Genomic DNA, 15127 nt, shown 5'->3' on the forward strand with positions numbered 1-15127 from the left:
AAGACAAGGCAAGAAGGAGTCAACACTTCAGGCTCAGCCGGTTCGAATTACTCTGGTGCGTCTGGGGCCACAGAGGTTGTCTCTAGTTGCCTGAAACCCATTCAGGGCAGAGAAAGCACCGGGCTCCGCATCTTCAGCTCCGCACTCGCACCTGCATCGGGGAGCAGCTGTGGCTCCGCCTCCTTCCCCGTCCAAGCGTGAATAGTCAGTTGCCCATCCTGCATCACATGGCGCGCCCGCCTCGTTCGTCCCACTTCCTGTCCTGCTGTGGATGTTTCGTAGCACGTCACAGAGACAAGGGTGAGTGCAGTGTAATAAGGGATTTGGGGAGAGGGGGACCACGTTCGTGTGCTTTTGTGAGCGTATATTGCTATAATGACGCTATTTTATTACTGGGTACTGCTGTGTCTCTTCCGGTGCCTCCTGTAGGCATTAAGCTTTGTCAGAGGGGCTTAGGTATAGGAAAGGGCGTCGTGTCCGCGGGGTTCGGTACGCTCCACGGTTTCCGGCACCGCTGCGGTCCTGGCACGTGTGCTCCCCAGCAAGGGCACACGACCCTACGGACGTGGGAGGGAGAGCTGGGTAAGACGTAGTTGGGGCACGGACAGTGCGCTGCTTGGTGTGTACGTGAAAACGTGCTTGTGGGAAGGTTGTCGTTATCTTCAGGAATCCTCTAGCTCCGGGAAGGGCAGTCTCTTCCCGGGTCTGAAGGCTCCCAAGAGAGGTCAGAACGTCATAATATACAGAAAATAACCAAGCACAATTAATACACATACCGACTGTTGACAAGGGTGTGGAGGAACTGGAATTCTCATACACTTGGGAAGACAGTTTGGTAGTTCCTTTACAGTGTAAACATTTACCTGCTTTGTGACCCAGTGATTCCACAGTTAGGGGTCTCTCTGCCCAAGGGAAGTGAAACTGTAACTCCATACAGATATTTGTACACTCGTATGAGGTATATAGCTGGTGTATTTCGGATAGCCAGGATTTTGTAAACCATCTAAATGTATGTCAGCAGGTGAGTGAATGAACTGATGGTGGTAAAGTCATGTAATGGAATACTGTTTGTTAACACAAAGGAGCAACAAGTGAATGTGCACGTGAATGAACAACACCATGAATGAGTCTCAGAATAATTACGCTGAAAGAATCCAGTGCATGCCAAATGTCTATAATATATTTCATATCATTCTAGAATTCTTATAAATTTATGTAAAATATATGTAAAATTGTAGAAAATGCAATCTAGGATGACAGAAAAATGTTCAGTGGTTTCACGGGGATGGGGTGAGTGTTAGGGAGATGTCAATGGCAAGGGGATCATGTAACTGTTTGAGGTGATACATTTGTTTGCTATTTTTGGTGTCAGTTTCCTGACTGCAAATTTTATTAGTTTCCTAGGGTTACTATAATAAATTACCACAAACTGGTTGGCTTAAAGTAGCAGAATTTTATGACGTCAGTTCTGGAGACTAGGAGTCCAAACTCAATGTGTTCCAGGGTCATGCTTCCTCTGAGGTGTCTACGGGAGGATCCTTCCTTGCTTCTTCCAGTCTGTAATAGTCCTGGGTGTTTCTGGCTTTGGAGCAACATCCCTGCAGTCTCTGCCTCCATCTTCATATGGCCATCTTCCCTGCATCTGTGTCTTTTTCCGAAGTTCCCACTTCTTAAAGGAAGGGAAAAATGAAGGGGGGGGGACATCAGAGGGGAGACGAGCCATGAGAGACTATGAATTCTGGGAAACAATCTGAGGGTTTCAGAGAGGAGGGGGGTGGGGGGATGGGTTAGCCCTGTGATGGGTATTAAGGAGGGCAGGTATTGCGTGGAGCACCGGGCGTGATACACAATGAATCATGGAACAGTACATCAAAAACTAATGGTGTACTGTATGGTGACTAACATAAAAAAAAAACCAAAAAACACTAGTCATATCGGAATTCCAATACGACCTCATATTAACTAATTACATCTGCAGTTACCCTATTTCCAAATAAGGTCACATCCTGAAGAAACAAATATTTCAACGTATCTTTTTAGAATTTGACCAATATATGTTTATTTACATACTCAGAACTTATCAAATTGTATTCTTCAACATGTGTGGTTAATTGTATGTCAATTAAACCTCAATAATCTGTTCAAAGTTGCTGAAAAGAGAGTCCTATAAGCAATACACTACAGTAGGCCAAATTCTAGATCTGAATTTTTACAAAAGAAAAAAAAAACAGCATAATAAGAATAGGCTGTGTATCATATGAAGGAAATTGAAAAAAACATTCAAGACACCGGAGTCATCCCATTAGAAGTTCCCTCAGGAGAGAAGAGAATGCTGTCAGGAAGATGAAGCATCATGATTGTATCCACAGGGTGTCCATTACATGGGTGAAGTGTGGCAGGCTTACTGCTTAGAAGACATTCAGTTGAAAAGGGTCATAGGCGGCGCCTGGGTGGCACAGCGGTTAAGCGTCTGCCTTCGGCTCAGGGCGTGATCCCGGTGTTATGGGATCGAGCCCCACATCAGGCTCCTCCGCTATGAGCCTGCTTCTTCCTCTCCCACTCCCCCTGCTTGTGTTCCCTCTCTCGCTGGCTGTCTCTGTCTCTGTCGAATAAATAAATAAAATCTTTAAAAAAAAAAAAAAAAAAGAAAAGGGTCATAGGCAACACCAAATTTTGAAAGTACAAAATAATAGCTATGTTTTCAAAGTTTAAAGGGTCCTTTAAATTTACAGAAATGTGTTTCAAATACCCACCCACAGGAAGGAAATAGGACCATTGGCATATTTAAGTATCTTTACAAATTAACATATTTGAATGTTAATTAAAATTCAAATAAATAGATTTAATAAGAAAATGTATATTTTATTTATTTTTTATTTTTTTAATTTTTAAAATTTTTTTTGTCTCTGTATTCTTTTTTTTTTTTTAATAATGATTTTTTATTATATTATGTTAGTCACCATACAGTACATCCCCGGTTTTCGATGCAAGGCTCGATGATTCATTAGTTGTGTATAACACCTAGTGCACCATGCAATATGTGCCCTCCTTAACTACCCATCACCGGCCTATCCCATAGAAAATGTATATTTTAAAATAAAAGAGATTTAAGCACGGTGGCCATTGAAATAATTTTCATATAAATTTCTGAATACATTTTAGAAATTGGCAGAGTGAAATTTAAAATAGCTTTTATTTGATTCAAAAATTGTATTTTAACTTTTAGTAGGGTACATTCGAAGACTAAAATATATTATTGAATATGACTTAATTAGACAGTACCTGCAGTGATTTAGTACAATTTTTTTCTTATACTGGACATAGAAAAATAAGAGAAATCAAATATAACTTTTCTGGTATACAAACCTATTCAAAACTGCATCTAGATTCATTTTCTAGAAATACTTGAAATAGGGGAAAAATTTCTTGAGAAAATTGCTGAATTTTTTAAATCATTATTAGCATTTCTGCCCATTAATAATTACCAAACCCTTTTTTCTCCCTTCAAGACCTCCTCTGTTCTAATTTTATGATGTTACTCCTAAAATCTTTGTGTATCTACTAACCTAGTTCTTGGGCTGGTAGTGGATTTATTTTCTAATTACAGGTGGCCTGGTTTAGGTCAGACAGTGATGGGTCTCCACCTGTATGTTGAGTCAGGAATGAAGTCTTATCATCCTGGTGTGCTAGCATGGAGTCCAGTGAGCTATCCAAAGATATGCTTTTTTTCCTAAATGAATTGAAGCCAAGGGGATGAGTGTCTAGCTCTCATTTGGTTGGAGGTCTAGTGTGGAACCATGCTGAGCTGATCACTGAATGAGTCTTTGTGGAACATCCTTCCATGTGCCACTTTCACTGGACAAAAATCCCCTGGGGGTTACATGAGAATAAAGTATTTTACCTTTATTAGTTTTATGAGACTAAATTTTAGATTCAGCATTATTTTCTTTTCCTAGTTCTTCTAAACTTTAGTGATCATGAAAGTCAATTTATTCCACTTCTCATTCATTTACCAATGGAAAACAATCCTTGGGGGCCCTTTTAAGATTACATTAGATGTAATTATCTGGTTTCAAGTGAGTAAGACCCTAATTACTTTTGAAAGAAGGTGCCTGAATGATATACCTTCAACCTACGTCCAATTTGTTTTACTCAGACAACCATCAAGGAAAACATTCAGTGACAGAAATACAATGTGTAGTCTAATTTGGTATGGAATGAATATTTTCTGCAAGGCTAATTACAACCTCCTGGAAAAAAAGACTAATCTCTTGTCACTGACACAGTAGGTCAATAACTATATTTACATTCCCCATTGGCACCTGCTATGTTCTCCGGTAATCAACTCACCAGTAGATAGGACACACTTACCATGCATAATGTGGTTTTAAATGTACTATTACATTTTATTTTTTTATTAAAACATTTTTAATTTAAATTCAATTAATTAACATGTAATGTATTATTTGTTTCAGGGATACAGTCTGTGATTCATCAGTCTTACATAATACCCAGTGCTCATTACAACACATACCCTCCCCAGTGTCCATCACCCATGTACTATTACCTTTTATTTATATCTATTTTTCAAAGCAAGCACATAAGTTAAACTATTTATTTTCATTCATTAATTAAATTTAGGTACAGAGAACTCATGAATTCATCTAAACAAAACATAAATTACAACTAGCGCTAAGACTAAGCAAATTTTATTGCAGCAAATACTGCTATAAAATCTGCAGTTTAGTGTGAAACTGTGATTAATGCCCATGTTTGCCAGGTGATACCTAGGGAAGTTGTTTGGTGGGGTTGTTTGTTTTTATTGACATTGGATTTCTAGTCCTTGTCTATAAGAAATTGAAAGATTTTTATATTTCTTTTATTTTTGCTTGTTTATATTCTTTTTACTTTTTCTGGTTTAGTCTCACAGACTGATTTGGTCTTACAGCCAGGAATCATGTGTGAGTGTACTTCTGCATGATAGCAAAGGAGTGACTTTTCCTTCCTTTGAGTATTAACCTTAATGTGTCTTATTTTAGTTTTCGTTTTCCCTTGGGCAATGTTCTGAGTGCATACTTTGACGTCTACAAATTCTCTTGCAAAACTACATGTGGCTCCTTTCAAATTGAGTCTTCCCCTCCCCAGCCTCCCAAAGATAATTTCAAAACTTTGATCAGAAGTCATAACCTGGCAGCCTGTAAGCCAAATTCATTCAGTAGATGTGTTTCTATTGCAATGACTGTTGTGAGTTATATTGTTTTGTTTTTACCTCTGTAGTATTTTTTAATTGAATAACTTTTAAAAATCAGGAAATTTCATGTAACCTGGCTTTTGAAAATTGTGGGATTTGCCAACATGGAGTTCACTTTCTACAGGGAAGAAATCTTCTGGAGTCGAGTCCTTTTAGCCTTGGCAAGTACACATCAGTTTACCATAGATTTCAACAATCATGATTTTTCTTATCTTGGCTCGTTTCATTCATGTATTACTTGCTTGGTCCAAGTAGCCATTTAAGAGTGTAATATGTGATTAATACACATTCAAAGAGCATATATATTGGAGGACCATGCTTGTGCTTATGGCTACAGTTTGGCTTAGTTTCCACTAAATGACGTAGCTGCTTGACGGACAAAAGCAGTGCTCTGAGAAAGCGTCCTTTATATGGTCATAGTTTACTAAAATTCAAAGTGTTTTACCTATATAAAAATAGCTGTTTATTAAATATAAAGGCAGATATGGATAAAACATATATACATTTCCATTACAAGACAAAATGACGTTAAAGCAAGATGTGAGGGGCGCCTCACCCCGCAGTTGGTTAAGCATCTGGCTCCGGGCACATTCTCTGAGTCCTGGGATCGAGCCCCCACATCAGGCTGCATGCTCGGTGGGGAGTCTGCTTCTCCCCCTCTCCCGTTGCCCCTCCTGCTCGCTCGCTCTCTGTCTCAAATAGTCTTTTAAAAAATAAAAGAAAGCAAGATGTGAAAATAAAAAGATATAAGTCTAGTTTTAACTTGCCCACTATGAGTGAAGTTTGTTTTTTCTTACTGGTTTATGAAGACAGATTTACTTTCAAGTACACCTTGGCTATATACAGCCCCGGGGCAAGTCTTGTCTCTCTCCCCTATGCAGTAGTTCTTCTGCTGTTAGCCAAGTGCCAGAACCCACCCACGGAGAGCACAGCAGTACTGGTTTTACCTCTGAATCTCAGAACTGAGACCAAGTCCTCACTGAATCTGTAGGGACTGAGCTGTGTCTCATTCTTCTCCTGTCGTCTGACTCAGAAGCTGCCCTTCAGGGTGGTAGCTGAGCCCACTAAGGTTGGCATGGCATACCAAGTCCGCCATCTTCTTGCTGTCTCTCTCTCCAGCTTCTCTTTGTGCCTTATTCCAGTGCTCAGCTCTCTTTACCCTGAATGCTCACATGAAATCTAAACCCTTCGAACCCTACATCTTCCATTGTTACGTTTCTAAGTAGCAAAGCATCAAAACACAGCTGTTTCTGGAGAAGTTTTTAATGATACTCTCTTGTATGCTTTAAACAGGATTAAACAGTGTTAAACAATTTTTTAAAATTCGGTATAATTTTTTTTTAAAGCATTTCCTACTTCATCTTTCCCATAGCGCTAAGGGATGTAGGGACACAGCTGCAATCTTCACTTGCTCCAGCTCTACCTTTGTTGTTATTGTTGGGTTTCCCCAGATGCTGCCTCCTGTCTACAGTGGCTCTCCCTACTACTTTTCATAATGAGTTGGGTTTTAGTATTCTCTGTAGGTGTCACCGATGGCCTAAGTGGCCTTGAGAAGAACTCCATGAAAGGAGAGGATGTCTGAAGTGGAGGAGAAAGGGACGCCATTGAAGTTAATCACACGTGATGGCGATTCAACCTTCCTGTAATTAGTATTAGTTGCTAGAATGAAGCTGAGAGTAGAGAGGAAGACAAATAGTGATCCTTTCGTAAAATCACAATATAGGTAAAAATACAACTTTATTACTATCAGTACAAGGTGTATGTAGAAACATCACATAATCCCTGATACTTCGTGTAGCTGATGAAGTGAAATATGCCTGATTTCAAATCACCACTTCAGCGCATGTTTTCAATATGTGTTTTCATCTAGAACTTTTATTTCTTGAAATGAGATGTCAGGGAGTGGCCAAGCAGGATGATTAGCTCAGATCATTTAAGGAGTAGACCTTGGGCAACCTTGTTAACATTTTGAAGATAATTTTTTAAAAATATAGCTTTATAATAATGTGGATTGAAATAATAGAAGCACTTCATTTTAAAAATCGAACATATCTGTACTTTAATGATTTTTCTTCAGTATTGCAAATTAAATTTTTATTTGTAGAATTTAGTAAAAGCAGAGTGGGGCATAGTACTTAAGCCTACAGTCTTATTCAAATTAAAATACCCGGATCTTTTAATTGATAATATCACTTAGAAAGGGTGTGATCTAATTAGTAACGTTGCTGTGCCTGGTTTTCTGATTTGAGAGATGGAAATGATAATAGTCATATATTAATACTAACTTAATGGAAAAAGAGGCTTTGCAGAGGGGAAATACTCCTATCCATTTGACTGATGCCCTGATTTAGTTAATTCTAGGTCCTTCTTGCAATTAACAAATATTTACCAGCACGTAGGTGTTCTGGTGCTTGCTGTGGAACGTGTACTGGGTAGACCTCCCATCTCTCCTCGTGTGACTGCCTGGTAGGTGGCAGGGTAGAGGAGCCCCTTATGACTGGGCTGCAAAGAGGAGTTCATGGGGAATTTGGCGTTGACAAAGCAGTTACTAAGAATTTCTTATCTTCCAATCCCACGTCAGTTCCCACGGTTTATTGTCTCCGGTCAATATTATTTGCTGTGGATTAGGTACACGTGGCTTTTATTATTTTGCTAGTAATGTGGACATTTTCCTTCTTTACACATTGGCAAATGTACATCATGTTCTGTTTCCTGATGGCCTCAAATGTCTCCACTAATTCCTTAATGTAAAAGTCAGCAGTGGGAACAAGGCTGACCACACTACTATGTCAGGAGGAATCCTAAAATTCCTAAGAAAGATGACATAAAGGTATTGTAGCTTATTCAAGAAGAGCGTGGGGATTGGAATTGTATCCCAGTTTGAACACAGAAGCTTCCATTGGGTGACTAGCTGGGCTTCTTTAAACAAATCAGTCAAACTTATCTATGACTGATTTTTCTTGTTCTTAGAATAAAGCAAATCTGGACAGATTGAGAGTGATGTTGGATAGGCGAGGAAAGTTAATATATGAAAAGCACCTAGCAAAACACCTGGCATACAGCACTCATCCAAGGAATGATAACAAACTTTATCATCATCAAAATCATCTTGGGGATAAAGATCAACATTACAATGACTTGCAATTTTATGCCTTTTAAGGCCTGGCTTTTCAGAGATCCTGTTACCCTGTTTCAGGTCTTTTATTTACAATATTAAAACAAGCAGTGTTTTGGGTTTTCTCTGTACGAACCAGCTTTAAAAAGTGGTAACGAGATTGGTAGATCATAGGATGTGAAAGGGTGAGCCATCATTCTAAATGGTGTATCCACATTTCATCAAAAGAAATTGAGATGTAATGTTTTTCCTGCTTTAATCAATATAAATACCAAAGTCAATATTTGCATTCTTGAAATAGAAGCAGACAAAGGACCCTAACACTTCCCTGGTAAGGTGGCCATTGAGTTCCAGTTAGCCTGAAATAGGCCCAGATTATGTTTGTTTTCCCGGTATCCTTATTATCAGTGTCCCTTTTACTCTTAAAAGTTCAGTTTGGAAAATAGTATATAACTTACATGGTTGCAACGTAAAATGGTAGACTTGTTAGGCTGTGACAAATTTATGTAGCAAACTGAGAAAAGCACCTGACTGTCCAAATGTGATTTTTGAAATTCTGCTACCTACCTGTCTGACATGAGGACCTCCATAGTTCTCCTGGATCTAGTTGAAAACCTTTGTTATTCTGAGAACCTCCAACATAGGAGGAAGAACTGTAAACCTAAAAGGTGATGTTGTGATTGAGATCTAGTGGTTTTAGTGATTGACTAGGATTTAATGCTTTGATGGCGATCAGATTCCCATATGAAATAGTTTTTTTGTAAACCACAGTAAAGTGCTCCATGGATATCCCACTTAAAGAAAACATATGAACTTGACTCAAAAAGAAATCAAGGTTATTTTATGAACTAATAATTGCTAAAATACTTCCCATTCTGATAGCCCTACTGCTGCATTTAATTGCCAAAGTACATGTTCTTGGGAATGCATGGACAGATTTTGATTTTTTTTAATAAAAGATAATTATCCCAAAGTTACACAGAAAAGCATCTCTTTTATTTTAGACAGAGTCACAGTTTAAAAAAAAATGAGTAGTTACATTCACATTCAATGTGTATTAACTTTTTAGAGACTCTTAATATGTTTGTATTTTCTTTCTATTCCTTCTAGGCAAACTCTAACCTTCACTACCTATCCACCTGTTTTCTAGCTAGTATTTTTATTTACTACTTACAGCTCACTTACTTGATCCCAAAGAAAGATCAGATTTAATTGGGAAATTGAGCAGAAGAAATGCACTGGCTTAGAAGCAAGCAGTGGATACTAGCCAACTTTAGGGAGTTAGGTGGCCTTTCGCTTACAAAAGTTGTGGCCAAGAGGCAGGTAAACTACTCCGTAGTCATCGTCTAAGGAAGTACTGCCTAATAGGGTTCTTCTGTACTTGCAACTAACCATCTTGCTGTGGATCGAAAGTAGAGTCCCTTTATGTCAAAGCTACACTCTGCTATGGAATGTTAAAGTGAAGTTCCATCACACTTACAGTATTAAATCCTGCACAGGATATGTCTGGGAGTGGTAGGTGCCAATCACCCACCCAGTCTACCCCACACTCCCACCCACAGGGCTGCTCTCCTGCTTTTCCCACCTGGGTTGAAAGACCTACCAGATCATACTCATGGATAAACAATGCCATATACAATTAGTCCTCAAAACTTCCTATTTTTCTGAAATATTTGATTTTATTCCTTCTGTTGTTTAAAATCTTATCTCTGTATGTAATAATAAAAATAGAAGTAAAAGACAAGATTTTCCTGCATCTCCATTTATATGTCACTAACACTGGAAATTTGTTTCATTCAAAGCAATTCATTGTATAAAAAGGTATTTATTTGAAGTCTCTTATTTAGGGTCTTCCATATTGCTCCATGTGGGATAAATGTTCGAATTTTCCATTTTACTTTCCACATTATTATAGGGACATCAATGAAATTGAAATCTTGGTTAAAAGTACATCATTTAAGTAAATTATAGGGACAAATGAACTTTTGGGTAGAATTACACATTTTAAGTAAGTGAATACAATTTACAATTGGTATGGGCGGACTGTTTAGATAACTATATTGGAATTTTAAAATCTGATTATCTTATTCGTGTATAAACCCAACTCCTCTCTTTTATGTTGAGAATTTTTGGTATGCTTTGACTTGCTCTGGAGATTCACATGAAGTCCTTGGACTTGAAATAATTACTTCACTTACACTAACTCACGTATACTAACTGCAAGACTACGTTGTAGTCTCTCCTGAAAGAGTTCTCTAAACCTTACAAAATGTTATTTCTCTGATTTAACTACACAGAGTTGCCTTACCGAGAAGTGTGAGTATAGTTTTCTTTTTTAAAAAGGGAAAATCTTTTCTCACAAAACAGCAAAGCCATGAATCTATAGAATATCCCTTCAAAATATTACTGTTGGATATTTCTTGTATACTTTTTGGACTAAATGTATATATCAATATAAAAAGAGCATATAGGTTTAGTGTAGATACTCCCCATTTAAGTCACTCAAAAAAATAGTTTCATGTCATGAAGAACATACGTAAGGTGTTTTCAACATACATGATTAATTACGAGGCCCTGAGTCCACAGATAGTATTATCACCAGAAAACTGTAAAATCTCAGTAAAAATACAAAACCACAAATGCTTTTACGCCATCTACTTCATGAGAAGTAGCTTCTAGTTTCAGCTAGAATAAACATAGGAAAAATATTTTGACAAATACAATTCTAATTCTGGTCAAAGGGATGTAAACTACATCTCCTACATCTTAATTATAGTTGGATCCTTTAGGGTAACTACTAGATGACTTGGAGGCTGTCAGTTTCTACTGGAAATGAGAAAAAAGTATCCTTGTTTGTGTCAAAGATGTGGTTTATCATTTAGAACCAGAAATAGCTTTAGAAACAATTAGGCCTGTTCTCCAATGCCTGTGCATTTGAATATTAACCATGCAAAAAGCAAAATGTTGACTATCTCAAACTCCAAAATTTAAATAGGAGATATTTTTTTCCAATAGGATAATTTATTCATCTGCATGATACATTTTATATAAAACATACCACTAGTTAACTTATCAAGGCAAAGCTCAACTCAAATGCTATGGTGTTGGATTGGAGAAAGCTTTTTTAAAATGACAAAAAGCTCAAAAATATATAAATAGCTGTGTTTAATTACATTAAAGTAAAACTGCATATAAAATTCTACAAACAAAAGATAAAACTGGAAAAAATTATAAATCCTTTAACAGTTAAGGAATTCATATTCTTAACATGTCCAGGATCCATGTGAATCAGTTGGGAAAAGACCAATGTCCAATGAAGGATTGGGAAGATGACATGCATGTGGGGAAAAATCTCATCCTCACTTATACAAATTGAAACTCAGCTATGTAACATACCTGTCCTATTCCTATAGTTAAAAAAAAAAATTACTGACACAATGTGTCAATGGGGTGTCAGGAAAGCATGCGTTCTCATGTGTTGCTGGTGGAAATATACACAATACAACAGGCAGTTTGGCAATATTTCTCAAAATTGAAATGTATAATTCATTTTGCTTAATAATTCCCCTTCTAGGAATTTATCCAGTGACATACATGCTATTTAAATGATGTCTGTGCAAGATTTATTTGGAAATAAATGTCCCTGTAATAACTCTGCCCCAGTCCAAGGAGCCCACTGAGGCTCCGCGAAGTTGGGTGGCATTCCCCAGACTCCCAGGCAGGAGGTGGGCAGATCCCACTGGGCTGTGGAGGGGCAGGGTGCTCACCTTGTCACCAGCTGGTCCAGCACCTCCTGGGTGGTAGCATAAGCTCTGTATGTGGCCAGGAACATGGAGACGTAGCTGAGGTCTCCGTCTAGGAAGGCGGGCAGCAGGTGTTCTACTCGCTTCTTCAGCAGCTCTGCCCGTTGGGGCCGCACCACGCAGGTCCCATTGCTCTTCACGGTTGAGGCCTTTCTAGCCTGAGGTGGGACAGGGGAGACATGCGGTCTTCACTGCGGTCACCAGGAGGGTTGGGGGTTGGAGCCCAGAGCAAACCCCCAGGCTCTCGGTGATGTAGGCAAAGAGGTGGGACAGGAGGGCCCACAGTAGACAAAAGGAGCAAGGTGCCTGGCTGGTTCCGTGGGTTCAGGGTCCGCCTCTTGGTTTCGGCTGAGCTCCTGATGCGCGCGTCCTGAGATCGAGTCCGTCGTCAGGCTTCGCACTTAGGGCAGGGTCTGCTTGAGGATCCTGTCTCTCCCTCTGTGTCTCCAACCCCCGTGTCTGTCTCTGTCTCTGTCTCTGTCTCTGTCTGTCTGTCTCTCAAAAACATAACTCGTGCAATCTCTTTAGGGAAAAAGGAGAATGGCAACAATACGGGGATGTGAGGTGGGGGGTGTGTGAATGGACGTCGGTATCTCAGGTCAGATCGTTAGCTGAGTATTGACAGCCGCTCCCTGCACTAACGGCATCGTCCCTGTGATTTCTGACGATGTATGTGAGGCTTGAGACCACAGAGACTGTTTCATGGGTGGGGGTGCTCGGGATTTTAGGGCACGTAGGATGTTCCGTGCAGCGCTGTGAGTTGGCAACAGAAGGGAATCACATGAACGTCCTGCCTCTGTGAAGGGCTCAGTGGCTGCGGTAACTGATGGGCCTTCTGGAATGTTGTGCAGCACAAGGAGGCGCCTGCTCCGGACCCTGGAGGGGCCCCAGGGATGGGTTCCTTCACAACCAAAGGGCAGAGCAATAGGCATAGTACCATGAGCCCCAGGCCCCGTTGGGGAAAAGTCTCCCAGCTCAGCAGGATCTCGAGCAAGGGATGAGAGGTGGTTTAAGGTCGCTTTTCTGATATTCGTACAGATATGTGGATAGGGACTGTGCATGGGGCCAAGGCCGTTGGCAGGGCCCTGAGGGCAGGTTTGGGGAGGAGATGGGGATCCAGGTTCACATGGGAGCAGGAGTCCAGGAGGGAGCCCCGAGGAGCCCAGAGGCTGGTTTCTGGGATCTGGGTCCCTTTGTGCCGCATCGGTGCCCTGGGTGCTGGGTCCCTCCGGCACCTCCACTCACCCTGAGCCAGCGCTGGACTTTGTTGGCAGTAGGGGACTCCTTCCTGTCCTTTTGGGAGGTGGGGCAGGGGATCCCATCGTTCAGCTCCTGCCCTGTCTCCTGTGTGGAGCTCTGTAAAGACAGTGCCCGGCAGCCAGGCGGGAGGCCTCGGAGGTCTGTCTGGCTGCCTTTGCTGGTCCTCAGACCCAGGGGACTCCCTTGCAGACCCACCACACCCCAGGATGCACGCAGCTCCACCATGGAGAGAAAAGTGACACAGCTCGAGGGCCTTGGATTCACTCTGGCCCTGGTGAGAGGCACCTCAGGAATCCTCTTTCCACCCTGCCCACCGTGGCATCGGTGTGACCATGAAGGCATCCCCAGGGTATCCACTGCCCTGCAACCTCCTCCAGCCCAGGGCGGGACCTCCCCCACATACCCCTCTTTCCCTGAAACTGGGGGGATGGGGCTGCCCAGGGATGGCTCGGAGAGGTGGCCTGGCCTGGCCTGGCCTGGCCTAGGCCGCTCGGTATTACCTTCCGGCACCTCCTGGCAAAGGCCCTGCGGCGTCGGGGGCGCGGGTTGAGCCAGTGTCTGCAGCAGGTGAAAAGTCCCTCAGCCCGGGGTTTCTGGAAGCCAGAGCCCCGGAAAATGGGCACGCAGCAAGAGAACATCTTTCGCTATCGAATGTCTCCGGCCAAGTGAGCCTGATACGGGACCGCACTAGAATGTGGGTGCCTGGTGACCGGGGTTCCAAGTTCTGTGGGGGTCGGTTATCAGGGAAGTGACTTCACTTCCTGGGATCCCCTCCCCGAGTGCACACCTGGACTAGCACCTACACAAACAGTGCTCTGGGCTGCCGACTGCTCATCCCCTTTCTGCGTGCCATGCCACATGCGTACCCAGTGACACCAACACAACCCTCTCCACAGGCCCTAGGGAAGGTCTGGGTGCAGCCAGGGCCCCAGCTTAGAAACACCCCGGGCTCTGACGCAAGTCTCCATCTTCCCCGTTGGGGACCCCGGAGAAGCCGTTGTGCCCGTCAGGGATGGTCTGTGTCTTGCCTGTGCGATAGGGATTTTTCCAGCGGACTTCTTGCGGAAGTCCACAGGCACAGGTGGGATACCATCTAAGAAATTGGGGGAGTGGTGTCCCACGTAGGGAATACCTGCCACCACATTTTCTTCCTTTCTCACCTTCTCTGAGTCTGTAGCTCCTCCGATGCCACCCGCAGTCCCTATTGTGTTGTGTGTGTATCTGTGCACATGTGTGGGCCCCAATACTCGTATTGTGCAGGCCCAGAAGATGAGAGTCCCACCTAGGGGTGGATGGGAAATAGCTTTCCCAGGTCTTAGGCTTTCTAATTTCCAAGGCAAACCCTGCAGAAGGCATTGGAGCCTTGGCTTAGAGGGGCTGAGCCCACCCTTACCCCTAGACGCTGCCAGTCGTGTGTCACGAGCCATCCCTCCTTTCCTCTGGGTGTCCTGCGGGCAGGGGTGCCGTCAGTGGGTTGCCCTGGCCTGGGCTCCTCCTCAGACGGGTACGTGCTGGGATGCCTCCTGCCTGGGATGTCGATGCTTCTTCTCACCCCCATACCATCTCCAGGTCTACAGCCAGTTCCAAAACACAACCTCTTCCCGAGCTCCCAGTGAGTAGCTAGGTTCAGCCACGGCCCCACCGTTGAGGACACTCGGACAGCTGGGTTCAGGCCTGGTTCTGCCTTCTTACCAGTCT

Source organism: Ursus americanus, chromosome 35 (assembly GCF_024610735.1).
Source record: "Ursus americanus isolate L20-20 chromosome 35, mUrsAme1.1.p, whole genome shotgun sequence".
In the NCBI taxonomy this organism is placed as follows: domain Eukaryota; kingdom Metazoa; phylum Chordata; class Mammalia; order Carnivora; family Ursidae; genus Ursus; species Ursus americanus.